The sequence below is a fragment of the Mauremys reevesii genome, linkage group 13 (genome assembly GCF_016161935.1).
Source record: "Mauremys reevesii isolate NIE-2019 linkage group 13, ASM1616193v1, whole genome shotgun sequence".
NCBI classification, from domain to species: Eukaryota; Metazoa; Chordata; order Testudines; family Geoemydidae; genus Mauremys; species Mauremys reevesii.
This window is the reverse complement of record NC_052635.1, coordinates 40,299,980-40,326,627: the sequence shown is the minus strand read 5'-3', so window position 1 is coordinate 40,326,627 and position 26,648 is coordinate 40,299,980. Positions and strand designations below refer to the sequence as shown.

Below are 26,648 nucleotides of genomic sequence, written 5' to 3'. Positions count from 1 at the left end.
GACTAGAGAAGAACTTCTGCAGCTCCTGCCCCCCCAGCCCTCTTATCAGGACCAGCTGGGTCCTGATTGAGCTGCCCACACCTGTGGTCAGCTACTCTGCCAGCTGCTCTCACTCCTTTCATCCCTGCCACAGGCCTCTCCAGGGCTGCTTTTAACCCCTTGTTCTGCTGGAGGGGGGAAATTGCCCCACTAGATTGACCCAATTTGTCAAAAGGCCAGACTCTGTCACAAGCTGGCTGGTCCTTTCAGGGGAGTGGGGTCAGCTTTTTAAAAATGAATCATCTGATGGCCTAGGCCAGTTACCAAACCCAGCTGGAAGCAGTGCTGGGGATTTCCCTAAAGGGAAGGGAGAGTTTAGTTAGAGGGCTGCAGGAGGGAAGTAGCTCTAGAGAGGGTGATAGCAGAGAAGGAGGCTGTGGCAAGCCTGGAAGAAGGCAACTTGTAGATAAATGCTCTGGATATAGAGTGGGGCTAAGGATCTCTTCTGTGGAGACTGTGGGGAGGACTCCAGGAAGAAAGCCCTGAGCGTCAGAGGTGTGGGTAAGAGCTGGGCTCCCAGCCCAAAATCCCAGTGGGTCAGTAGTTTGCAAGAGTGTGGGATGCAGGATTAGCCTAGGAGAGGCAGAAGACAGTTCTATTTTGTTTCCTTTGAACTGTTGTTTAAGTTTCTGAACTCTAAAAGACAGAGCTTAACTAGAAGGGCTGTGGCAAGCCAAGGGCTGTAGCAGACCCTCCTCTGCTGGGACTAGACCCATCTGGGGTCTCAACTGTAGCCAGCAGCAGTAAGGAGCCACCAGGCACAGACAAGCGATGGCAGGAAGCCCTGATTCAATGATGACTGATAATCCCTGGGAGACTTGCCAAGAACAGAGACTTTTGACTTTGTTATACTCACTTTTTGGAATTTGGATACCCCAGAATGGGTGGCTGTAGTGAGGCGGCCTGGCTCCCAGCCGCCCCAGAGAGGGGCGAGCCCCTCCGGATGCCACAGTGGGTGGAGCCACTGGAGCCTGCGCCCACCCCCCAGAGGTCAAGGTGCAGGACAGAAAGTATAAAAGCCCAACCCCAGGGCTCAGAAGCTGGCTGGCCACTGGAGAGGTCGGATGCTGGTGTCCTAGTGCTGCTGGGGAGACTCCTGCTACCTATGACCACCCCGAGGCCTGGCTATACCCGTTGAGGCTGGATGTGGACCAGATGCCAGAGCAGTCTGTAAGCCTACCGGTGTGAAGGGACCCAGAGGAGCTGCCCAGCTTACCGCTTGCTGAGTACCCCGAGAAGCCCATGGTGCTTGATACCGTGGAAGACGCCGACGAGACGCAGGTACTGCTACAGCGGGAGGTCAGCAGTAGCCCGGGGGCAGCCGACCCGAGTCTGGCTGTGGCACACCCAGAGTCGATGTCAGTGTGTTGCGGCCAGGATCCCTACTGACACAGCAGCAGGTCGCCTGCCGCTGTCAGGGCCCTCAGCTGGGACGCAGTGGAGTGGGCCAGCCTGCGTCCCCCCTGCCACCCCACTCACGGGTGGCTGTCTCCCCCTTGCCCTGACGCTCAGGACCAGGAGCCTGGGTTTTGTTCTTGAACTATTTGCTCAGCCCCTGTTTGAGGGCTGGAGCTCCCGACCGGGCACTTGCTGCCTGCCCTTATCCAGCGTCGGGCCAGTCACTGAACTCTGCGCTCAGCCCCTGCCTGAGGGCCTGAGCCCTTGACTGTTTCCTGCCCCACCAGGCTAATTCCCCAACTCACCGGGCTTGTGTAGTGAGGCGGCCTTGCTCCCAGCCACCCAGAGAGGGGGCTCACCTACAGTGGCCCTTTGGTGTGACTTAGCCAGAAGGCTGTTACCACAGCAACAGACCATGTTGGAGGCAGCTGCTGACCACGGAAGATCCAGAGAAAAACTGAGGCCAGGTGAGTAGTGTTATGGGGGACCACAAGGGGCTGCTGCAGAGGCAGACCCTACTCTAAGTCATTTTGTGCCTGAATTTTTACACTTTCAGTTGAATTGTGTGCACAAAAGTTTGACTAATTTTGCCTCCATTTGATTTGAAGTGTGAACTGACTATTTAGAAGCACAAGAATGTAAATAAAACTTGTAATTAACTCTGTGTACCCAAAATCCCGGGTGTAAATTGTTCCTGCATAGAAGCAATCTGGACTCTAGGAAAATTTACCCCATGAAGGGGGCAGGTTGTGAATGCAAATTGCACAGGCAAGTGGACTTTTACGTGACATGCATGCACAAAAGTGAGCTTAGCGTGTACAGATAAATGTGTGCACAAAGACAGGGCTGATGAAGCCTTGACCTGTGTATTGTGCCTCTCAGTCACTTTGGTTTACTGAATCCCACCTCCTCAAATTTTGCTCTTGCACAGCATTAGGTACATATGAATAAGCTCAGATTGCATAACCATTATTGCTCTCAGTTAATATGCAAATACCTTTATGAGCATGGGTTTTTTGTTTTGGTTTGGTTTTTTTGGGTAGTGTAGGGCACTTTGGCAGAAATAAAGGACTTGGCATCATGAGAAGAGGTGAAATGGCCTTCCTTATCCTTTACTATGTGAAGGATAAGGAAGGCCAACTTTCTTGTCACAAAGCAATAGAATATGCCTTTGGATTTCATAGGGATTGCCATACTAGACTGACTACTGGTCTGACAGGATAGTGGACTGAATCAGAAAACTAGTAACAGATGCTTGAGGAGAAGGTCCAAAACGCACTGCAGTAGATGGAACCTTCCCCTGAGAGAGCTTTCTCCTAACCATGATGATAAAAGTTTGGCTTAAGCCTTGAAGATTGACTCTTTAGGCGTTTTTTATGTGGTAGTCATTCTGGAAGGAGTCTGTGGGCCAGATCCTCAGCTGGTATAAACCAGTGCAGTTCTCCTGGAAGTCAATGGAGCTTGGCTGGCATATATCAGCTCTGGGTCTGGCCTGACACCTCCAACGCAAACAATTGCTGACTAGGTAAAAGCCCTTGGTAATGATGTAACTGCTATGTAAACATCCTAGCACTAAACCAATGATCAAAATTGTTACCATGGGCCAGATTATGTTTCTTCTGTTTAGGCAGAGCTCCCCACTGGTCTCAGTCAGGACTCCTGCCTAAAAAGCTAGGGAGTGTCTTGACCAATTGCAAATTAAAATGTTTTAGCCATGAAATTTGATATGGGTCCTCTACAAATAAATCATACCCTTCTTAAATGCTAATCAGAAAGCAGCATTCACTCTATGCTATACATACTTGTCTCCTGGCTGTGGTTCCCTATTTCTTTTTCTCTTATCTCACATGTGAGAAAGGTGAAGCGTTTGGTACAGCTCTGCTGTGATCTGAATACTATGATCTGGGGCCATCTGGTGTCTTTAGCACCAGCATAGGCAAGAACAAGCAGACTTTCATATGATGTAAAGGTGGAGTCCTAAATTATTGATACGTGTCCTTTGTCAATGACCTGAGGAGTGGCATGTGAAACAAATAATCCAATGGAACTCCAAAGTGAAAATGTGACCAGCAATAGTGTAGGTCATTAGATCCTTAATCTTTCTGTGATTAAAACCTTTTGAAATTGTACCAAAATACATCAACTGTAGAAATGTGCTGAAATATTCAAAACCGCTTGAATAATCAGCAAATGCCTTTGTCCCCATAGGTTCTAAAACAGAGCTAGTTCAATATTGGCACAAGGTGAATCCGCAACAGAACGTCTGCAATCCAGAATTACTGTCTGTGCCTAGAAGATGCTGCATAGAGGCAAAAAAGCCAAGTGGTGGTCTTACAAATGCATACTGTTGAATCAGATTTTACAGATACAGCCCATTTCAAATGTTTTAATATAAATATCTAGTTATTAAATTAATTCATTTCAAAGGATCATAGGTGCCTTCTGTAGCTGAATATCACTGAGAAAGTTAGAAAAGTATCAAGTATCAGAGGTATCAAAGGGGTAGCCGTGTTAGTCTGGATCTGTAAAAGCAGCAAAGAATCCTGTGGCACCTTATAGACTAACAGACGTTTTGCAGCATGAGCTTTCGTGGGTGAATACCCACTTCTTCGGATGCAAGCAGTGGAAATTTCCAGGGGCAGGTGTGTATATATAAGCAAGCAAGAAGCAAGCTAGAGATAACGAGGTTAGATCAATCAGGGAGGATGAGGCCCTGTTCCAGCAGCTGAGGTGTGAAAACCAAGGGAGGAGAAACTGGTTCTGTAATTGGCAAGCCATTCACAGTCTTTGTTTAGTCCTGAGCTGATGGTGTCAAATTTGCAGATGAACTGGAGCTCAGCAGTTTCTCTTTGAAGTCTGGTCCTAAAGTTTTTTTGCTGTAGGATGGCCACCTTAAAATCTGCTATTGTGTGGCCAGGGAGGTTGAAGTGTTCTCCTACAGGTTTTTGTATATTGCCATTCCTAATGTCTGATTTGTGTCCATTTATCCTTTTCCTTAGAGACTGTCCAGTTTGGCCGATGTACATAGCAGAGGGGCATTGCTGGCATATGATGGCATATATTACATTGGTGGACGTGCAGGTGAATGAACCGGTGATGGTGTGGCTGATCTGGTTAGGTCCTGTGATGGTGTTGCTGGTGTAGATATGTGGGCAGAGTCGGCATCGAGGTTTGTTGCATGGGTTGGTTCCTGAGCTAGAGTTACTATGGTGCAGTGTGCAGTTGCTGGTGAGAATATGCTTCAGGTTGGCAGGTTGTCTGTGGGCGAGAACTGGCCTACCACCCAAGGCCTGTGAAAGTGTGGGATCATTGTCCAGGATGGGTTGTAGATCCCTGATGATGCGTTGGAGGGGTTTGAGCTGGGGACTGTATGTGATGGCCAGTGGAGTCCTGTTGGTTTCTTTCTTGGGTTTGTCTTGCAGTAGGAGGCTTCTGGTACACATCTGGCTCTGTTGATCTGTTTCCTTATTTCCTCGTGTGGGTACTGTAGTCTTGAGAATGCTTGGTGGAGATTTTCTAGGTGTTGGTCTCTGTCTGCGGGATTAGAGCAGATACGGTTGTACCTCAGTGCTTGGCTGTAGACAATGGATCTTGTGGTGTGCCCGGGATGGAAGCTGGAGGCATGAAGGTAGGCATAGCGGTCGGTAGGTTTTCGGTATAGGGTGGTGTTAATGTGACCACCACTTATTTGAACCGTGGTGTCTAGGAAGTGGACCTCCCGTGTAGATAGGTCCAGGCTGAGGTTGATGGAGGGGTGGAAGCTGTTGAAATCGTGGTGGAATTTTTCCAGAGTCTCCTTCCCATGAGTCCAGATGATGAAGATGTCATCAATGTAGCATAGGTAGAGAAGGGGCGTGAGTGGACGGGAGCTGAGGAAGCGTTGTTCCAGGTCGGCCATAAAAATATTGGCATATTGTGGGGCCATGCGGGTGCCCATAGCGGTGCCACTGATCTGGAGATATATATTGTCATTAAATTTGAAATAGTTGTGTGAGGATAAAGGCACAGAGCTCAGCAACCAGTTGTGCTGTGGCATCATCAGGGATACTGTTCCTGACAGCTTGTATTCCATCAGTGTGTGGGATGTTTGTGTAGAGAGCCTCTACATCCATGGTGGCTAGGATGGTGTTTTCTGGAAGGTCACCAATGCATTGTAGTTTCCTCAGGAAATCAGTGGTGTCACGGAGATAGCTGGGAGTGCTGGTAACATAGGGTCTGAGTAGAGAGTCCACATATCCAGACAGTCCAATGCCAGAGATGATGGGGCGTCCAGGATTTCCGGGTTTGTGGATCTTGGGTAGTAGATACCCTTAGAACCCTGACCAGGGTTATTCTATGTTGATTTGTTCCGGTGTTAGTGTAGGGAGTGTCCTGAGTAGATGGTGCAGTTTCTTAGTGTATTCCTCACTGGGATCTGAGGGAAGTAGCCTGTAAAATTTGGTATTGGAGAGTTGTCTGGTGGCCTCCTTTTGGTAGTCAGACCTGTTCATGATGACAACAGCACCTCCTTTATCAGCCTCTTTGATTATAATGTCAGGATGGTTTCTGAGGCTGTGGATGGCATTGCGTTCTGCACGACTTAGGTTGTGAGGCAAGCGATGTTGTTTTTCCACAATTTCTGCCTGTGCACGTCGGCGGAAGCATTCAATGTATAGGTCCAGACTGTCATTTCGACCCTCAGGAGGAGTCCATGTGGAGTTCTTCTTCTTGTGCTGTTGGTGGGAGGGTAACTGTGTATCAGTGCGCTGTTCAGTGTTGTCCTGGAAGTATTCTTTGAGTCGGAGACGGTGAAAGTAAGCTTCCAGATCGCCGCAGAACTGTATCATGTTGGTGGGGGTGGCAGGGCAGAAAGAGAGTCCCCGAGATAGGACAGACTGTTCTTCTGGGCTGAGTGTGTGGCTGGATAGATTGACGATATTGCTGGGTGGGTTAGGGGTATCACGGTTGTGGCCCCATGTGGCAGATAGGAGTTTAGACAGCTTACAGTCCTTTTTCCTTTTTAGAGAGGTGAAGTGAGTAATGTAGATCTCCTGTCTTATTTTAGTGAAGTCCGTTTGTATGGAAGTTTGGTTATTGATGAGAGTCTCTAGGTTGGAGAGCTCTTTTTTGATGTTTTCCTGTTTGCTGTATAGGATGCTGATCAGGTGGTTCCTCAGTTTCTTAGATAGAGTACGGCATAATCTCTCACTGAGGTCTGTGTAGTATGTAGATAGCAGTGGATTTTTTACCTTTAGTCCATTAGGTATGATGTCCATCCGTTTACATTTGGAAAGGAAGATGATATCAGTCTGTATTTGTGCAAGTTTCTTCATGAGGTTGATGGATTTCCACTCCATACGGCTAAATGCAGTGCCTTGCATGGTGTCAAGTATCAGAGGGGTAGCCGTGTTAGTCTGGTTCTGTAGAAGCAGCAAAGAATCCTGTGGCACCTTATAGACTAACAGACGTTTTGCAGCATGAGCTTTCGTGGTATGGTACTATACTTTGAAGTATGCTTATTACCGGTATATTTAAAATATGGCCTATCCTTCATTAATAGATATCAATAAAGCCAATTCCTTAGATGTCTTTTATTAGTGTTTGTGACACATGTAAAATGAGTCTGGCATTTAAGGGATTATCAGATTCCTGTTTATCACATGGCTGACCTGGGGAGAGTTATAAAGGGAATGTGGAAGTTGAAGAAAAGGAAATTGCTCTAGGAGAAGGCTGTGTCCTATTCTTCCTTCCCTGACTACTGAATCTGAACACTGGCTTACAGTGAAGTTCTTATTATACAGAGCGTGTGAGACTAATGAAAAATAGACACAAATGGTACATGTATTCTTAGTAACAAATTTTGATTCAAGGAAGTTTTTTGGGGACCTGGGGCTTGAAGGCACGAGACTGCTTCTCATCACAGTCTTGTGGTTAGGGGACTAGCCTGGGCTATGGAAGACCTGGCTCTCTCTCTGTTCTCTCAAGTCTGTTCTGTCTGATTCAGAGTAAGTTGGGATGGAAGACTCTGCTTTGAATCATGTAGAACAGGGACTTGAAACTTGTTCTCCCATGTCCAAGCCCCTCCCCCACACACTTCCCATGAGAGACCTGGACCCCCCCAAAAAAACTTTCCTACTGAAAGTTTAGTCAAAACTGATACAATTCTATGAAGTATTTTTTTTGGCTTTGATGAAATGAAATGTTGTCATGCCCTGACCAGTTTTATTTCAGTATACTGAGTACATAGTGGATAAGAAAATATGAAATCCTTCTTTCAGGATGTGATTCCTGAAGCACTGCTGGGTCTGCCAAATACTAAATGATAACTCATTAAAAAAGAAGTCAGTTTTTTTATTAGGGTTTGAATTGGAAATTTATCCCAATAACTTATTCATATGCCTCCTCTACTTCAGGGACTTGGCAAAAATGATACCTGTCTCTGGACCACACCTAACTTTAATTTATGTAGCAAAAGCATGACCATAGGTTTCAGAAAAACAAAACTGCCACTGGCCTTGCCCATACCTAGTTGGAATCGAATAGTCCAACAGTTAAAACAACTCAAGAGTCTAAATGGAAAGATTAAAGTCAGTAACAACTACTTGGGGTAAAAAATGTTCTGCCTAATAACCAAATTTACAAGAAGTGGTGTCATTCTGCACATGCAATTGCTTTGTCTGTCTGTATGTGCAAATATTTGCTTGCATGCACAAATGTCATCATTCTTCTTCGTAGCATATGCACAACATGCCTCAAGTGGCACATGACAAGGATCCACAACCAAATTTGGTCCCCTGAGTGGATCACCAGTACCCGGCCCGAGGCGGGGAAGCTAATGGGGAAAATGCGACGTGAACGCTGATCCAGGCCCCCCCAGTGCCATCATTGCATAGGCATATATGGCAGATGGTATGAAAACACACCCTTTTTGTGCATGAATTGGATTCTAGGTTGAATCCAGCTAATGATTTGGTTCTATATGTGGAAGCATACAATTCCATGAAATCAATAGAGCAGACGTTATGTAAAATATATGGAGTAACAGGATAAGACAAATATGTTTTGTGTTGAACAATTAGTCATGCAGTCTGTCTCTTTTTCTCACACTTTGCTTATCTGTAAACTTGCCTGTCACCATCACTGGAAACACTGCCAGAATTTGTCTTGACTCTGATCCTGGCTTGCTACATTCTTTATTCATGCTTTAATCACTTCTTGCTTCAACAACTGCAATTCAGTCTTCTTTATGGTCTTTCTAAATCCCTGCTCCCCAGATATCAGGGAGTTAAAGACATATGATGTTAGATTACTTTCCCATATCACCCCATCCTCTGACTTTTCACTGACTTTGTATCTCCAAATCCAATTCTAATTGTCCTCCTGGTTTAGAAAAACTCTCCATGGGTTTGTCCTAGTCACTCTTTGGCCTCACATGTTCCTACTATTCGCATCATTCCTTCAGTGTTGATACCATCCCTGCTGCCTCTTCTAATTGGAACTCTTTCCTCTCGCTTCCCTCTGAGCCACTCAGCCACATGCATTCTTTAAATCTTGCCTTAAAACTTTTCTCTCTAGTGAGCAACTGACTCTCTGTAGAGCATTCTGAGAAATGGAGCCTGCAGTTTAAAACTACTTGGCATGCAACTGCATGTGCAAAATGTTCATGAAAATGTTCATCTCAGCTGTTTACATAGTTACTATCCTAACACATGCATTCAAATCCAGTAATTGTATATGCAAATGGCTAAATATGATGTCTTAAATGTACAATTGCTCTAACTTGTATTTACATATACATTCATGTAAATAAAAGTGTCTGCTCCAAGTTGTGGGTGTTTTTTGACAAACTTTAAAACACAAGATATGCGAAAGGTAGTACAACCAACAGTTTAGGCTCATGCAGTACTTCTAATTCATTAATCTTTCATTAGTCTGATCACAATATTTGTGAGGTTTTTCTTTTTTTGGGGGGGGTTCCAGTTAGGGGACTCATTAAATTACATGAGAATCGCTGATTTCATTATTTAGAAGTGGTTTTTTAAGCCCTCACGGTTGGAAAGAAAGTCTTAAATATGTGAAGGCAGTATACAGCACTCCAAAGGCTCAGAAGGCAAGTAAAAGGGGCCCATTATTTATTATTCATGAAAATCTAATGACTTTCAGGAGCCTGACTCATAACTTTTGAATGCTTGAGGTTGGCAATACTGCACACTGTAACCAGCTAGAAATGAGGTTGAAAATCTGAAATACTCCATTTCCCAAAAATGAATGGTCATGCATCTTCCCTCGGCCCAAAAATCAATGGGTTTTGCAGGATGGCCTGAAAGCCAACACACTGTCTTATTTTGGGCCAGAGTAGAGTGAATGAACTCCAAAGTCAAGGGGCTTTCATAGAGAATGCCCAGCCAGCAGGTATCTTCCATTTAAAAGGAGTGGGTTCCAGGTCGAGTGGCTCCCTTGACTGCAACTGCATCGCAATGGAAGAGGCAAGCCCACAGGTAGGATTTTTAGATCAAAAGCACAAACTTAAATTCCACCCAAAAATCAATGAGCAGCCATTGCAGTTGATCAAGCACCGATGTGCTGAGCTCATTACAGGATTGCTGCATTTTGTAGGAGCTTTGCTTTTTCAGTTTATACATGTAGCTGAATTCCCAACTTCTTTAAAAATTGAGTGTTCTGCCAGCGCAGGTGTTCTGGTGTTTCCCAGCTTTGTATTATTTGCCTTTCCTTCTGAAAGTGTTGTGGCAGAGCAGAATTTAGAAATGACATTCTCACCTTGCAATGTTCCTAACATACGATAAACCTGATTCTTTTTTGTAGGGGAGATGCATTGCTTAAAACATCTAGAAGTTCAGCCAGCCTGCAGAGCTCATTAGAGCTAAGGAAATGCTCTTAAAATTGTAAACGGCAAATTCTCTCCACTTAAATGTGTGGCAAAAGGATGGGTCAATATGGGTTAGTCTTGTTTAGATTAATCATGGTAAACACAAGCTCCTGAGCTGACCTGTCAGCTATCAATAACCACTAAAGCAGATGTTATTTAATCAGGTAATTTTGAGCTCTGGGCAATGTCTCTGCCAACACAAACATGACTATCCAATTCTTCAACAAATATCTGAAGTTTTCAGTGGCAGACAGTTATTGATCTCTCCCTCTTAAAAATCAATGCAAGTGTGCAGCTAAGACTCTGACTACACTGTGTAGTGTAGCAATAGTGAGCTAATGCAATGGCTTTCACTTTATCAGCTGTTCCACCGGGGATATGTTTAGGGGCATTGGGTAAAAGCTCTCTGCTATGCAATACCTTATTTACCACAGTGCTCACTATGCCGGAAACTTGCATTATACGGAGTAGAGAATGTCCCCTCTGAGCTCTATTTAGAATAGATGGCTAAGAACTTCTATTGCACCGTGAAGTTCATATTGGTGTTACTCATCATCTGAGCGGTTTTAAGTTGATGATGTTTAATGACATCTATGTCATTCAGATGGATTTCAAGCTGTGACTCAGCAAGACTTCACCAATTTAGTCTTCCTAAACATACCTTCAGCTTCCTTTCTGTGACTACTTCATGCCACATAAATTAGTCTTCCATTGAGCTAATTGGATCCTTGTGGCTCTTAATTTTTTTTTGCAGATATGCTATTTTGAAAATAAATCATGAAGCAACAACTTTGAGTGCTAAACATAATTCACTTTGATTCTATTTATCTACTCTCTGTAATGTGAGCGTATCCATAATGTCTGAGGTTTGTGTATTGGGTTTTTTTGGCTGGGTTTTGTGGGTTTTTTGGAAATACAAGAAGCTAGATAGAAGAGCATGTTAGAGTAGTAGAGCCTATAGAGTAGCTATGGCTAGCTTTTAGGGTGATCAGATGTCCTGATTTTTGGGTCTTTTTCTTATATAGGCTCCTATTACCCCCTCACGCCCTATCCTGATTTTTCACATTTGCTATCTGGTCACCCTACTAGCTTGGTCTCTTACATTTCCTTTTCTCTAACCCTTGCCATTCTGCCATCTGAGCTGAGTCAGAAACACCTAGCCTGTGATGGTGGGTTGCAGAAATAAGATTGTACCAAGGTCAGAACACAAACATATGAACAAAATAGGAATGAGGAGGTATTGCTGATGTGGTATTGCTGATGTTGTGGTTTGCAGTAGCTTTAGTTTGGTCAGGAGAAGGTACAATAACTTAGGTTGCTTGTGGCCCTGTAGTGAAATAAAAGCTCTTTAGGCAATAACACTAAAACTTTTTTTAAAATAGTAATAATTTGACTTATTTTTAATTGTGTGATAGCCTCATATTGCCTTGGTAGAGCCATGACAGTAAACTGTCTATTATGTATGAAATAGAACTCCTTGTTGTAGAGCACTCATGAAGGGAGACTTAACTATTACTGATACGCTATTCCCAGGAGTGTTAAAATTGGGTATAGCTCGAAAAGCTTTGGCTCTGTCTTGATGAGGAAGGAGTTGCAGGGAGGCACAAAGGCTGGCTCTTTCACTTTGTAAGAGTTGTTCTACTCTAGGTCTCCGATTCTTTACTTAAATAGGAAGGGAGTGCTTGGAGAAAACCCAATTTTGTGTGTGTCCTGGTTCTGGTGGATCAGTGTGGAAACACGGCCTGCTCCCCTCACCATAATGTTTTCCCATTCTAGGTCGGCCCATCTCTGCTCAGTGTGGTGTAATATGCAGTAGCCAGAGTCCTTTTACGCACCTTCCTCCATCCGCACATTCAGAAGAAGCCTTTAACAAAGAGAAAATATTCTAGTTTGTTGGTAATGTCTTAGCTGGGGGAGAGGTTTTTGTACAAACCTGCAAAGGAAGCTTTTTCTAGCCTCTCAGTACTGCACTGTAAAACAAAGTTTACATTTGGTTATAAAATCAAGAGGATTTGTTTTAATGGTACACCTGTTTTAACAAAACCAGGTATGTTTTTTAAAAAAAGTACTCATTTTAAGGCATTAGTGCACTATTTGAGCTAAACTGGCCAGTTTTTCCAAGCACAAACAGCTTAGGAAACATGAGGGAAAACACTTTTGATTGATAAAATCCCCCCACCCCTTGTCTCCCCCAAATTGTGAAGAAAGGAAAACTTGGTGCACACCATATTTGTTACTACAAAATCCAGTTTTATTTCAATTAATGCAATTTTTTATTTTAATGCAATGTGTGTTATCTTAGCATATTTAAGAAGCCTACTTTCCCTTTTGTTCTTGTGAAATAGTTTTTTTAATCAATGATGTGAAAATCTAGTGATAGCAATATCATTCTCCTGTAATTCTCCTTTAATTCCCTTGAGCATCTTTAAATGGGTCTCTAAATGCTGCATGCACTTGTAAGTTTTGAGCCCTTGTCATATGTTCTTTTCCCAAAGGAACGAAGTATTTAAAAAAATACAGTAAGGCTAACTGGTTAATATGTTTGGGGGGGTCTGTTATTCAAGTGAATACATCCCCCCAAGTGAATCATCACAATTAGGCATATATCTGCTCCTAAGCTCTATACATCTGTGAAGGGAGCAAACAGATACTTACTCTCTGACATGGGTGTGTCATGGTGCTACCAAAGGGGAAATGGGTAGGCAGGGCTTGCATATAGCCCAGGATATTCTACCTTTCTGCACTAACTTGTGGCTGGGGTGGGGGCCTAGAGGGGAGTGCACACTGCACACATTAAAGGGTGTAGCAGTTGCCATTCCTTTGTGCACTCAGCAAGTGTTGTGCCTGCCTTCATCCTCACCCTTCCTCTGAACTTCCACATGTGCAGTGACCCTCTTCTGAAGCCCCTAGTGGAGCAGTAGCCAGTAAACCTAAAATTTGTCCCATAGCATACAAACAAACACTTGTATAAATCTTAAACGGTTGTTGAAACTCCACTTCTAGGTAAACTCCTGTGTTTGAATCTCTAGGCAGTTTTTTCTCGCATCTGCTGGAGAAATTATTTTTTGCCCACATTTTTGGGCTGTCTTTAATATAATATTTGTTTGGCTCTAGCAAAATGCACTGTCTGCTCCATAATTATGTTCTTAAGTATCATGCCTAGTGTGCTATAAATACAGTGGTAATTATAAAAATGATCTAGTTGTTGTCAGTCACATCAGGAGCTCTTTAGCATAAGCCTACTTGTGCATGATGACATTCTGGGTAACTTCCACTTTCCTCTAAAGGTGCCTTAACCTTTAAGGTACTTAAAGAAGCCTTTCTAGTCTTCAATCCTCTTTTTTTTTTTGGCCCTCAACACTCCTGTTATAAGATCAGTTAGCTGTGACAGGAATTTCAGTGCTGAATGGCTAACGATATCTGGTGCAAGATATGGATGAAATGAACATTGAATATCATGGGTGATGCAGGAACTCAACAAGGTAACATGAAATGTGTATTTCCCAAGAGCTGCCAGGTAGTTATCCTCAATCATCATAAAAGATTAGAATACATGACTAGATAAACTGTTCCCTCCACCATTGTGCACTCTTGAAGACAGATATATGAACAAACAGGAATATCATGTAAAATATTCCGTTGATGATACAGGCTTTTGAGATAGATCAAAGTCCAGAAAAGTTAGGCTGTCCATCCTATTCTTAAAGGACACCATCCACTGTTGCACCCCTCTTCCTCAATTCCCATTCAATGCAAAGGAAGTTCAGGGCCCTCGGCACCACATCGGATCAGACCCCAGAGGACTGTCTTGAAAATGTGTGTTGAGCACTTTACAACTTGTAGTTCTTTCACTCATTACCAAGACGGTCATGCAGGAAAAAATGAGACTTGATTAATCATTAAAGGACACCATCAAATATTTTATATGCTTCTGACTTTACATGATATCTTCAGTAAAACCTCCTACCCAATCTCCACCCCTACACAAAAGCATCCTTGATGTGTAATTTAAAATACAATCCTAGAGCAAGCAATAGCAAAGAAATGCTGATTCTCAGTTCAACACAGACCAGTCTGTGAAACCTGAACTTCCCCACCTCAGCTTCCACAAAATTCTGATTTATCCAAAGAATACTCCACACCCCATAACTGTCCCCCTCCCCCAAATCTCTGCCTTCTCCAAACACCTGCCAAACCTAATGGGTCTTGCAGAAAGATCTAATTGTTAAACTTGGGCTATTATGGAACAAGGTAGGGAGTAAATTTCTCTCATTGCAAAAGTTGAGACGCTGTTGAAGAGTTAGAGAGATTAAGCTTACTCTGTTACACACCTAATGGAACGTCAGAAGTAAAAGTATGTGCCCTACTTCACTCTAAATGATACCTTCTGGCTCCTTGATGTGTAAGTTGCACCAACTTACACACACTGTAACCATGCATAAAGGAGTACGAGTCTAGAAGTCCAACTGAGTGCAATGGAGCAAGAGTTACACTAACTTCTTAACTTGGCCCACAGATCGAAACTGAGGTCTGGAACCCGATCGAAACTTTCCGAAAGCCTGGGGGAAGAGAACACCCTGCAGTTCTGTGTCAGGCTTATCCTCTTTTCACAAGCCATTCCTTGCGTCATATTTGTGTATTAAATTTGTGCCTCTAGCTCTGAAAATTGAGCTCCCATTTAGGACTGATGACGACTTTCTGGAAAATCTTTCTTTTTTTTAAACTCCATGGGGCATTACAGCTGCATTTGCACATCAAAATATTTTGAATTTGATTGTCTGATTTTTTTTTCCAGAAATCAACCTTTCCCCCCCCCATCAAAATTTTGTCAAGCTCCTTGTTTTCATGGACATTTTCTGAAAGGAGGGTGGGACTTTATTTGTCCTACTCATCTAAGAACAGGGGAACAGTTTATAATAAAGGGGCTATTTTATTGAGAGCAACTGTAGCATTTTCCTTGTTTATACACTGAAATCTTGGCTACAAACCTCCTCAGATCCAGAGCTGCTGTTCAGATAGTTGAAATGTTTATAGTATGACATATTTCTCCCTATTTGTACCCCTCAGATGACTCTAGGTCTGAACACAGGCTGTATTGTCTCTTACAAAACTATAGTGTTAACTTTGGGAAAAGATTCTGGATAACTTTTTGACTAGCAATAACACTTGTAATTATATATTAATGCAAAGGGGGTAATAAAGTCTAATACTTTAACATGTGAACTGATCATAGTACGTATCCAGTTTCCTCCTTCCTTATCTGCAGAACTGTATAATTTAAGGTATAATGTGGTGCCTTCTTTGACACATCTGGAATAGCTCACATCCAGAGTGAGAAGATTTAGACTGATGGCCTAAGGGTCCTATCTGCTGTGGCAAATCCTATGGATCAGGTCCGACTCCTCAGCTGGTGCGAAATAATGTATCTACATTGACTTCAATAGATCTATGTTGAATTACACCACCTGTGGATAAATTACCTGTGTTATACAGGCAATCAGAGCATATGATCAGTGATCCCTTCCAGCCTTGTCTATTCTATATATTTTAACGTGAACACAATTTTCAAGACTAAATGCTTTCATTTCCCACCCCTGGTTGTATGACAATTACAATATACCATTTAGGGCTATGTTATACCAGTATGTGACTTTAATATTCAAAAGGACTTGGAAAAATAAGAATGTAGTTTGCCGAACAATTAAAACTAGTGGTTTGCAGTTTCATTGAGGTGTATGGTAGGCAAGTTTTGTAAGTGATGTTCCAACCTGCTAATGCAGCAAAGAATCCTGTGGCACCTTATAGACTAACGGACGTTTTGCAGCATGAGCTTTCGTGGGTGAATACCCACTTCGTCGGATGCAAGCAGTGGAAATTTCCAGGGGCAGGTATATATAAGCAAGCAAGAAGCTTGCCTGCTTATATATACTAACGTCCGTTAGTCTATAAGGTGCCACAGGATTCTTTGCTGCTTTTACAGAACCAGACTAACACGGCTACCCTTCTGATACTTGACAACCTGCTAATGTAATCTTTAGTAACTAATAAGATAATTGTTCTAGCCATCTTCAGTGGTGGCTCATTTTTCACTTACACCAAATTCACTTGAAAAATAACATGGTACCTTCAGACTTATAAGGCAATGTAACCTAAGCTAAAACACCTTTGTGTGTATCTTCATGTTTTATTCTTATTAAGCTATAAGTTAGAGAGCTGACTGTGCTGTCATAAACAAACCAGTATGGCCCCTTCCCTTTCCTTATGAGTCTGCGGTCACCTACACAAACATACAGCTGTCGCATGTTTTTCTGCCCGAGGTCTTTTCTGTCTGTAAGATGGATCCAGCCCAGGGGAATGACTGGCCGTTCCTGGTGACACTGGAATAAGTGGTGACTCTGGTGTCTCAACTGACACTAGCTACTTATTTGGTATAATATTATTGAAAATTGCATAACTACAAAATCTTCAGCTATTCAATTCCTGTAATTGGATATCCTTCAACTGATGACCCATCTTCAGCAAGAGCAAAATGATACTGCCATATTTTGCAAGAGTAAATCTTCATGCTGGAATGATTTATGTATCAATAAAACCAAACAAAAACTAATTGGGTAGGGTGAGACTACCAAAAATTATGTTCATAATGAGAAACAGAAGTAGAACTAATTACTCTGGTGCAGTGTTCCATATAGCTATCATTCTACAGTCAAATTGGTATTCTGTTTAATTGTACAATTAATGAACATATAAATTAAGTTCAGTTTTTTCTACTACTAAAGAACGTATTTGAATTGCCTCTGTTTAAAACACATATGCGACTCAATGCACACATTATTAAAATGAGTTTAGCTATCTACGTTCAAGGTATTTCCTAATTATTAAACAATTACTCCCCTGGTGTTTAGATGTTGCTTTTGCTGTTAGAAAATAACTTAATAGCCTCTTTGCAAATAAACAGCTATTAGTCTTACACATACAGATTTCCCTCTCTTTCTGCCCCTCCCCACAAATTCTTGAGGACCTGTTGGTAGAGAAGAATGCTTTCAATCTGCTTTGTAGATCAGAGCTAGGTCACTCTTCAGATTTCCCCCCCCCCCCACTATTTTCTCACTTGGAAAAGAGATTATTCCTTTTAGCTTCTCCACGTAATGCACATTGTTTGTTCTATGCTGGTCACACATCCTATATGTGACATAACATATGCCATATGAAACTCACCACAAAGCAATGCATTAGCAGGTCCACTGCCTCAGTGTGCCTAGAGGGTTAACTAAAAGGTTATAATCTACAGCAAGGATGAGCAACTTTTGAAATCGACTAAAAACCTGTCAGGTCATACTTTTTTTTTTTAGAGGCTACATATTGCATAATGCTGAAATGTTTGCTAAGGTACAGCATATTGACATACAATTAATCATGTAACAGTGTAAATCCAAAGTGGTCTTAAATATAGAAGTCCTTTATAGCACCACCTTTTTTTTTTTTTTTTTAAACTTAAACATCAATCTTTCACTGACCCTTTTTTCAGTGCACAGAAGAGCAGGAGATTAAGAAATGAAAATAACAAAACAAAACCTCTCAATGCTTTTTTTCACTGCTGCTTCACAGTTAGTGTGAAACTCAAGGGTGAGCCTGCCTGTGCACTAAGATGGGCACATCTATATCCATTTTAATGCATCCAACCTGCATAAGATGGAAGAGTTTTCATCTGTCAGTCGATTCCTTCCTTTTGACATTGAATGATTCATTGCAGAGAAGTTACTTTCCCAGATGTACACGCTCCCAAACCCAGCACACAATTTCACAGACCACCTTCTCAGATTTGGGGAACAGGACTGAGGAAGCAGTTTCTAAAACTGAATGCCCCTTTTATTCTTCTTTGGAACAAAGAAGGGATCAGTCTGCAGTTTGCGCACTTCCAGTTGCAGTTGAGAAGCCTAGCCGCTGACAACAGCTGCAAGTAGCTCAATTTAAAAAGGATCAGTTGCAGTCAAATTTTGAAATGCGGCTGCTTAATTTCAATAAACCTATTTTAAGAATGCTCAAAATTGGTGTACCTGCAAAATTTTGACTTGCCTTCTTGTACTTGCATCAGAACTGCAGCACCCATGTGGGCAAAATCCAAAAGCAACAGGTGAGTCTTAAAAAGTCTGAGCTTGATTTGGAAACAATCTGGGTAAGCAGCAAGGTCCAAGGCAGCCTGCTCCCTGCCGTGCCATTGCAGAGTCAAACATTTTAGATGTTGAATTGTATCAGTCAAAAATGCCTTCTTGTAAAGCAACTGAATCTTTCAGTTCTTTTCTGAAACTCCCTAGTGTCAGGAATCAGTGTCTTTCAGAAAGACAACCATCTCCTTTCAAAGTGCAAAGAATCTCTCCAGGCATTTACCATGATTCATCCATCACACTTCAGTATATTGCTCCAAATCTCTCTACTCTCATCCGCTTTAGAGAAAAGCCACATACCTGTGATGACTCAGTGCTCTGTTGCCACATCAGATCACGTTGAACTTTCATGATCACATTCGTGAAATGATCAAAGTCCAGCAGTTTTTCCTCACAGCAACTCTTGTTGAATAATGCAGTGCAGTGTTAGGCCACCCTAGTGTGCTTCTGTAAATCTGCAAACCCCACCTTTGATCCATGCATAGCAGGTGGTCCATCATTAATCACAGCTGACAACTTTCAAAACCTCCAATATCTGCAACAGGCTCCCAAAACCCACCAAAAATATCTGGACTCTTTCCTCCATGTTATGAGGCTGATTTCTTAAGTTCTTCCTTCATGTTAAAATTTCTGTCATCTATCCATATGTATATCAGTAACTGTCTTACAGCTGCACTGTTTTCTCATGCCAAAGAAAAGTAAGAACCATCTTGCATAATTTCCTTTAATTTTTCTTCTGCATGATCAAACATATCTGAAACTCCTAATGAAACTTAGCCCATAGCATATAAGAAATTCCCAAGGCTGCCTTTGAAAATTCCACAGAGCACTAGATACTCAGGTGACTTGAGTGAAAATGACCTGTGTGCCCAGTTCCCACTTCAGCCCTTAGATTGGTGTCCAAATGGTTAGTTGTGCTTACCAAAAGCTTTTGCAAATTTGATCTGTAGTGTGAAATAGCCCTAATCTGCTTCCCATTCCACAACTGTAACTCTCTCAAGTACAGAATGGGAAAACTGGCTTTTACTATGCTTATATAATGCAATGATCAACTAGGTGCACCCTCATCTAATTTTTTAGACTCTTCAGTAAGGTGCTTGTGAGATCATTGTTTCCTGTGGCCCACTGGAAGAAAGCAATGAGAGAATTGCTGAAGTGTCTTGGACTGCAGAGCGAGCAGTGCCTGGAGAGCATGGTGTCATATAGTAATGAGGTTTTGAAAATTTTTGTGGCTGACAAACCTGGCTGAGACCTTGACAGCTTGGGCTTCTAGAACTGAGCAAATTTTCAAAGAACAATACCACTCTTCTCTGCTTTGAAAATTCCATTGCTTTTTGGAGTCCCCCACTAGACACTCAAATCTTTTGCAAAGCACCCAAGGAAGATCTTGAAAATGCTCCTGCTTACTCATTATGGCTAGTTAATTAAAGCACAGAAGTGTGTGCTTAAATCCCATTGACCCTCTGGGTGTAAGTGCTTTGCTGAATTGGATGCCTTTAATTGTTGAATTTTGCAATCTATATTTCTGGTTTAAGATGAGCTTTTTATCTAGGTTTTGGCTAATGTTCTGTCTCTGGACTCTTCTGTTTTTAAGTCTCTTTGTTGCAAGATGCTATGTGAGAACAGTGCTATTTAGATGTTTATCATGCTGGAGTATTTTTTTATCATGTCCTTCCCAAGAAAACGCTTCTATACAAGGTATTCCCAAGGGTCATAGATGCTCTCTGGGTTATGTTTGCTAAGAACAAACATGAAGGGGCAATGATAAGTGTATCGGAAGAATAGAAATAATTGAAGATGGAAAAAATCTGGCTCCATTGAGGAGCAGATAAATCCTAAACTGACCTTCAGAGAATAACTGATAAGAAATGCAAAGGTAAAAAGTGAAAAGAATGCATTTGAGGCTTGAAAAAATTACTCGTTTTTATCTAAGTACATAAAGAACAAGATGTTAGTGAAGGAGACAATAAGGCCTCTGAAAGCCTACTAGAATAATTTACTGATAGAGGAGGTAGACAGTGTTTAAAATAAATTGTCTGACTTAAGGCTTGTCTTCATGGAGACTTAATATGCAGCAAGCCGGTGTGTAAATCTACAATGCACCATCTTGCCCTGCAGTAATGTCCCATTTGGACAAAAGTTCCATACTGCTGTTTCAATCGGTAATATATCAAAGCACACTACGGTCTTCAGTGTATGGTACCAGGGCCCACATGGGCCCTTAGAGTGCGATAAGCTGGTATGCCGTAGAGATGCTCACAGGCGTGCATGCCCTAAACTGGTGTAGACAAGCCCTGAAGCAGATGAGTGACCACTACAAAACAGATGTTTTGTTTTAGCCAGGTTTGGAGCAAATGATGGCAAGGATTACTCCTTCTAGGCTTGCAATCCCCGCTAACCCTTTTGAATACCCAGCATGCTATCCCACCTCTCACAGCAAGATCCTCTGAAAAGAAGCAAATTCCTAGCTGATGACATCCTCTTTGGAAAGTAGCAACTGCACTTCCTAAGGTTACAAGTCACTGAGTGCATTTTGCACAGGTACAAGCATATATTATTGCCAACCCATACGATCAAATTGAGTCTGGGCTCTAAAAATCCTGAGTGGCTGAAACTCATAGGAACTCGAACTTTACTAAAAGGTACACTTTTTTCATGCTTTTCTCTGAAATCATGAGGGCTAGAAACTTATTTAAAATAAAAGGAAGGAAAGCTGAGTTTTTCACATAATTGCAGAACCTCTGAAGCGACAGCATTAAGAAAACACCAATTATAGCAAGCCTTTCAATAAAATCATGAGTTGGCAATGTGTAAGTGGAAATACACACAATCTTACAAAATTCTAACCTCTTCCATCATTCTAAATGTTTTTCTGTCTACTTTTGGAAATATTTGGTTTCTCCAGTAGAGTAGGAGCTGCTAGGCAGGTAGAGCAGAATGAAGACTGCAAAAATATTGATAGCTGTCAGAATTTTAAACAAATTCACTTTAGCTATGTTTGTGCCACTTTTGTGTTCATTTTCCACAAACACTCCAGTGACTGTATGTTTGCAGGGCGGTTTATGGAACTATTGGAAAATATTCAAACAATGAATTGTGAACTCCTTTTCCATGAGCACATACCATTGGAACTCTAGTTCTAGGAATTGTCTAATCAATCTGGAAAGAAAGATGCACCAGGTGACTTAAGAGTGATCCATCTTATCAACTGTTCTCAGCAAGCAGCTCACAAACATACTAGGAAACAAAGGATTGGTTGTATTGAGGCACTTGGAAATTATTGCAAGTCACTTCTGGACAGTTAGCGAACAGGCATGACATTCATTAGATCACTTACATGTTGGGAACTGTGGGCCAGGACTTCAAAATATGTTGGCTGCTTTGGAGCAGCTGGTGAGAGGAAGGAGAGAGCGAGAGGGGTGAAGGATTACCTTGGAGCAGTTCTTGTAGAGGTCGCAGAACTGATAACTGAAAACACACAAAACAAAATACAGAAGCACTTTCCTGAGGGTGAAAGGCTATTGCTATTATGGGGTTTAGGAGTCTTCAACTGGGCTTTTACAACCCTGAATAGGGCCTCGAGACAAGTCAGAGATGATTCTTACTGTTTCTCTGACAAGCTAAATAGTATGGGATGCTCGGGTTAGGGAACAGAGCTGTTGGACCGGGACAAACCCATCTCCGTGCTGAAGCCAATGCAGTACAGTGGTGCGAAGAAGTGTGCATGTGTGTGTTCCCTATTCAGAATTATGCAAGTGTCTCAAGCACTAGCTCTGCACTGACTGCCTGAGTTTGTTGTTCTCCTGATACATCTGTCTCACCTTGAAAAATATGAAATAGATCTAAATGAGGGATCTAAAGAAAACCATGCATCTGTAAATTAGCCCTCTATCACTGGGGAAGATTAGGGATTTCCTATTCTGGAAGCACTTCCACATTTCCCTAAATTGTGTGTTTTGTTTTTGGTGGTTTTTTAACTAATTGACTGACTGAGAAGATGTGCAGGTTCTTATTTTACTCTGCAGTAAATTGATGACATTTTGTTGATTTAAATAACTGTGGGTGATGGTTAATACAGAGTAATAAATATCAAAACGATGTGAATGGAGAGGAACAGGTGGATTAATGAGGTTTTATCTTAGTGCAACAAAATGTAAAATAATGCAGCAAGGGACATAAAACCAGAATAGGAAATATTCTCAATGCTCAGAGTATAAACCAATGAACTGGAAGAGATTCCTAAAGTCTTGGCCTGTGCAATTCTAAAACCAATATTGAACAACACTAAGTAAAAGCAACCTAAGTCCAGAAATGCATAAGGAAAGGACATATGTGGAATATCTGCAGAGAGAACTCTAAGGCAGGGATTAATGAGGACATGCTTGCAAATTGTGTGTAGGATTGTGGTCTGCCTGTATGTGGAAGGTACAGCAGAGGGCAACCAGACAGACTTGAGGTTGCAACTTTACGTGAAAATATTGGACTATGTGGCAGATTCTGCTTTCACTTACAGCAGTGTTTCCCAAATTGTCTCGCTGCTTTTGTAGGGAAAGCCCCTGGCAGGACTAGCCAGTTTGGCCGAACCTGTGCACACGGCAGGTAAACAATCGCAGCTCCCACTGGCCACAGTTCTCTGCTCCAGGCCAATGAGAGCTGCTGGAAGTGGCCCGGGCCGAGGGACATGCTGGCCGCCACTTCCAACAGGTCCCTTTTGGCCTGTAGCCGTGAACCGCAGCTAGTGGGAGCTGTGATCGGCTGAACCTGCACATGTGGCAGGTAAACAAACTGGCCAGGCCCACCAAGGGCTTTCCCTACACAAGCGGTGTCCCAAGTTTGGGAAACACTGACTTGCACCAATGCAAAGGAATTTCAGCGAAGTATTATGGCCTGATGCTGATGGCTCCAACTAATAATGGCCAATAACTCTAGGTCCTAGTCCTTTGTCTTTCTCTGTTTGTACCTCACTGATCACAATAAAGTAGGCTTTTTTTTTAAAGCATGCCAGGATTTTAAGTTTGACATCTGCAGTTCCCACAAGGTTGGTAGGAAGTAGGAATTCTCATACCAGCTGCTGGTTGCCACTTAGAACTTTCTTCATACAAAGATAGATATAATACCTAGCATGTATATACATCACTCTTCATCAGTAGAACTCAAAGCGCTTTACAAAGGTGGTCAGTGGCATTATCTCCACTTTGCAGATGGGGAAATTGACACCCAAAGAGGTGAAGTGATTTACCCAAGGTCACCCAGCAGGTCAGTGGCAGAGACAGAGATAGAACCAAGGGCTCCAGAGTCCAGTCTAGTGCTCTATCCACAAAGCTACACTGTCTCTCAAAACCGTAGTTTCCAATTGAATAGTCCCTGTATTCAAACAGAATTCCCAGCTTCCTTAAGGTGCTTGTTTCACAATGAAAAAGGATCCAAGAGCATGACCAGGATTTTACTGTTAATACAGGACCATTCAAAATGCTATGCCTGCTCCGGCATTGCTGCACACCACCCAGGAATGTGGTCTTTGGAAAAGAGGAGAATCAGAAAGGTGTGTTATTGCTGTGCTTAATAGTCTGAAGGTAGAAGTGACAAGATAGGGATGCAAAACATGTTTGTTCTCACATTTTGACATTAGCTTGAGGGCCATGAACTTAAGCTGAAGAGAGGGCTGGCCACTTTAATTTCCTTGAGCTAATTTTATTAAACTTGGCATAATTTACTATATGGGATAAACGGTCAAGGACAACAATAGCAGTAAGTATTTTAGTGGCTGATGGGGGGAAAAATGTGAGGTACTAGTGACAATACAAGAGAGCCCTGTATTATTGAATAGCACTGTTATCTCAAGATAATTAAGGATGGGTACACTAACTAGGAATATATACAGCTTGATTAGAGCCTTTATCCAGGATGCAAACCTAACTGATTTAGCTTCAAAATCAGCTGGGTGTCTTCCCTCTACTCCTGCACACTTTTATGTGCTGCTAGCAGTTCTTCAATGGAAACAGAAATGGAAGTACTCAGGTTAACACCTACCTATTCCCATGATATTTGTAAGTCAGTAGAAAATACTGTGAGTAGTGCCTGCTTTTGTAAGATAGCCCTTCTTTTCTTAAACTCTGGCATTGGAAGGTTTAAAAATATAATGTAAATGTTTTCAATTGAAATTAGAGACAAGGTGGGTGAGGTAATATCTTTCACTGGACCAACTTCTGTTGTGAGAGAAACAAGCTTTCAAGCTACACTGATCTTCAATAGAAATGTCTACTAAAGATATGAAGAACTCTCCAAACAAACCTTCAGTCCAAGGTTACTTTGGTCTTAAAAGACTTGATGTTGGTCAGCAGGCTGAGAAGATGAAAAGTAAATGTAGACATTCATGTGCATGATCCAAAAACCCTGGGCCCTTTAAATCATTGGCAGAGAAGCTGGTCCAGTCTGGCACGGCGTACTGACTCTTGCCGGTATGCCATACCAGACCTTACGGCTTACTTTCCCCTCTGAATCCACTGCACCTGGGGGGGAAGGCAGCTCTCAGCATGCTCCCCTCCCACCTCACTCCACACATTTAATCTGGCCCTAGCATTGTTCCTCTGATCCACCATTCTTCCCTTCTTCTGAGGACTGAGTGTGGAGAAAAGGAATGGCCTCACTGTGCCAGACATTATGAGTAGGATTGCCAGGTGTCCGGTTTTCAACCATAACGCCCAGTTGAAAAGGGACCCTGGCAGTTCCAGTCAGCACTGCTGACTGGGCCATTAAAAGTCCAGTCAGTGGGGCTAAGGCAGGCTAGTCCCTACCTGTCCTGGCACCGTGCTGTACCCTGGAAGCAGCCAGCGGGTCTAGCTCCTAGGCAGGGTGTGGGGGCATATGCAGTGGACTCCCCCCATTCAGCTTACCCTCCTGGTTCATTAGGGCACCAGACCCGTGGGCCCTCCCCCCCCCCCACTGCCACTAAATGTGTATCTCCACTGGACACCAACCAAGCTGCAACAACATGAACACATTATGACATAACCTGCCCACTGGGTCCCTGAGCTGCTGAGGGAGGAGTTTAAAAAAACCCTCCCCGCCCATGCCAGTCTGGCATTGAGGGATGAATTCCTTCCAAATCCCCAAAAGGCACTAGCAAGATGCTCCCAGCCGGCCTCCAAAACACAGTCCTTAGCTAATCCCATGGGGTTGTAAACTGTTGCTCTTGGGCACAGAATGGAGCCTAGGCACTTCCCCCAGGTGTGCAGGAGCCAAGGAGCTTCACCCTTCAATAAACCAAGGAGCCCCCCCTCAAGTCCATGAGACAGCTGAGTGCCACAAGGAAGGGAGGAAAAGGGAGGGGAAATTCTTAAACTGGCCCAAGAGTTTTCTTTCCTTTTGTTAATTCAGACAAGGCCTCCATCTCTGAGGCTGTGGGATGAGATTAAACTATTTTATAAATGGATCCTTAACATAGGTGCTGCCGCACCCCTTGGCTTGAAGTGATTCCCATTCTATATAGAGTTTACAGTTTGGTTCAGTGGCTCTCAGCACCCCCACTATACAAATTGTGCCAGCACCTCTGATCCTTATATTAAATATGACCATTTTTTCTTAGTGTAGGCACAGCACATGGCAAACTAGGCATGAGCGAAGTGAACTCTAACATAGGAATCCATCCCCCAAACTTCTCCATACAAAATTCTGCCTACTCATAAGTCAATTGGGAATTTGCAAAGCATTGTAGGCCAGATCCCTAATTAGAGTAAACTGGCACAGCTATCGTTAAGTGACTTAATCCTGTCTTTATCAGGATGTTTGACTTCAGTTGAGCTACAGAGCTTTACATCATGTGAGGATTATGTACTAGAAAACATTCTTCTCATTTAAAAATAAAAATAAAAATTGTCAACTCAGATTTGGGTTTGGATTTTGTTTTTTGGTGAACCTACAAAGGTAACATCTTCAAAGTTCCTATCTCTGCAAAACTGTTCAGTAAAGATTTAAACAGAAAAAATAAATATAAAGCAAAGAACAGTGTGTAAATGCATAACCACTAGCCTTGACATTTCACATGTAGCACTTTTGTGTTCTGTTAAGGAATGTACTGTACTAGAGACTAAAAGATGTTTGAAACCAGGATACTGCAAATGAGAATTAGTAAGTTTATGGAGGCACTGAAAAAGTGGAAACTAGGTCAAATTACAAAGGAT

General features: G+C 42.5%; 1 long non-coding RNA gene across 1 annotated transcript; it reads right to left on the bottom strand.

Moving 5' to 3' along the window:
• Nucleotides 1–12,101: 12,101 nt before the first annotated feature.
• On the bottom strand, nt 12,102–25,372 carry LOC120380200. Its single transcript, XR_005587654.1, has 4 exons — nt 25,263–25,372; nt 21,806–21,936; nt 21,592–21,705; nt 12,102–12,167 (listed from the first exon to the last, which is right to left on the bottom strand). It is a non-coding gene; the product is annotated as an uncharacterized LOC120380200 (long non-coding RNA).
• Between the last annotated feature and the right edge of the window lie 1,276 nt (nt 25,373–26,648).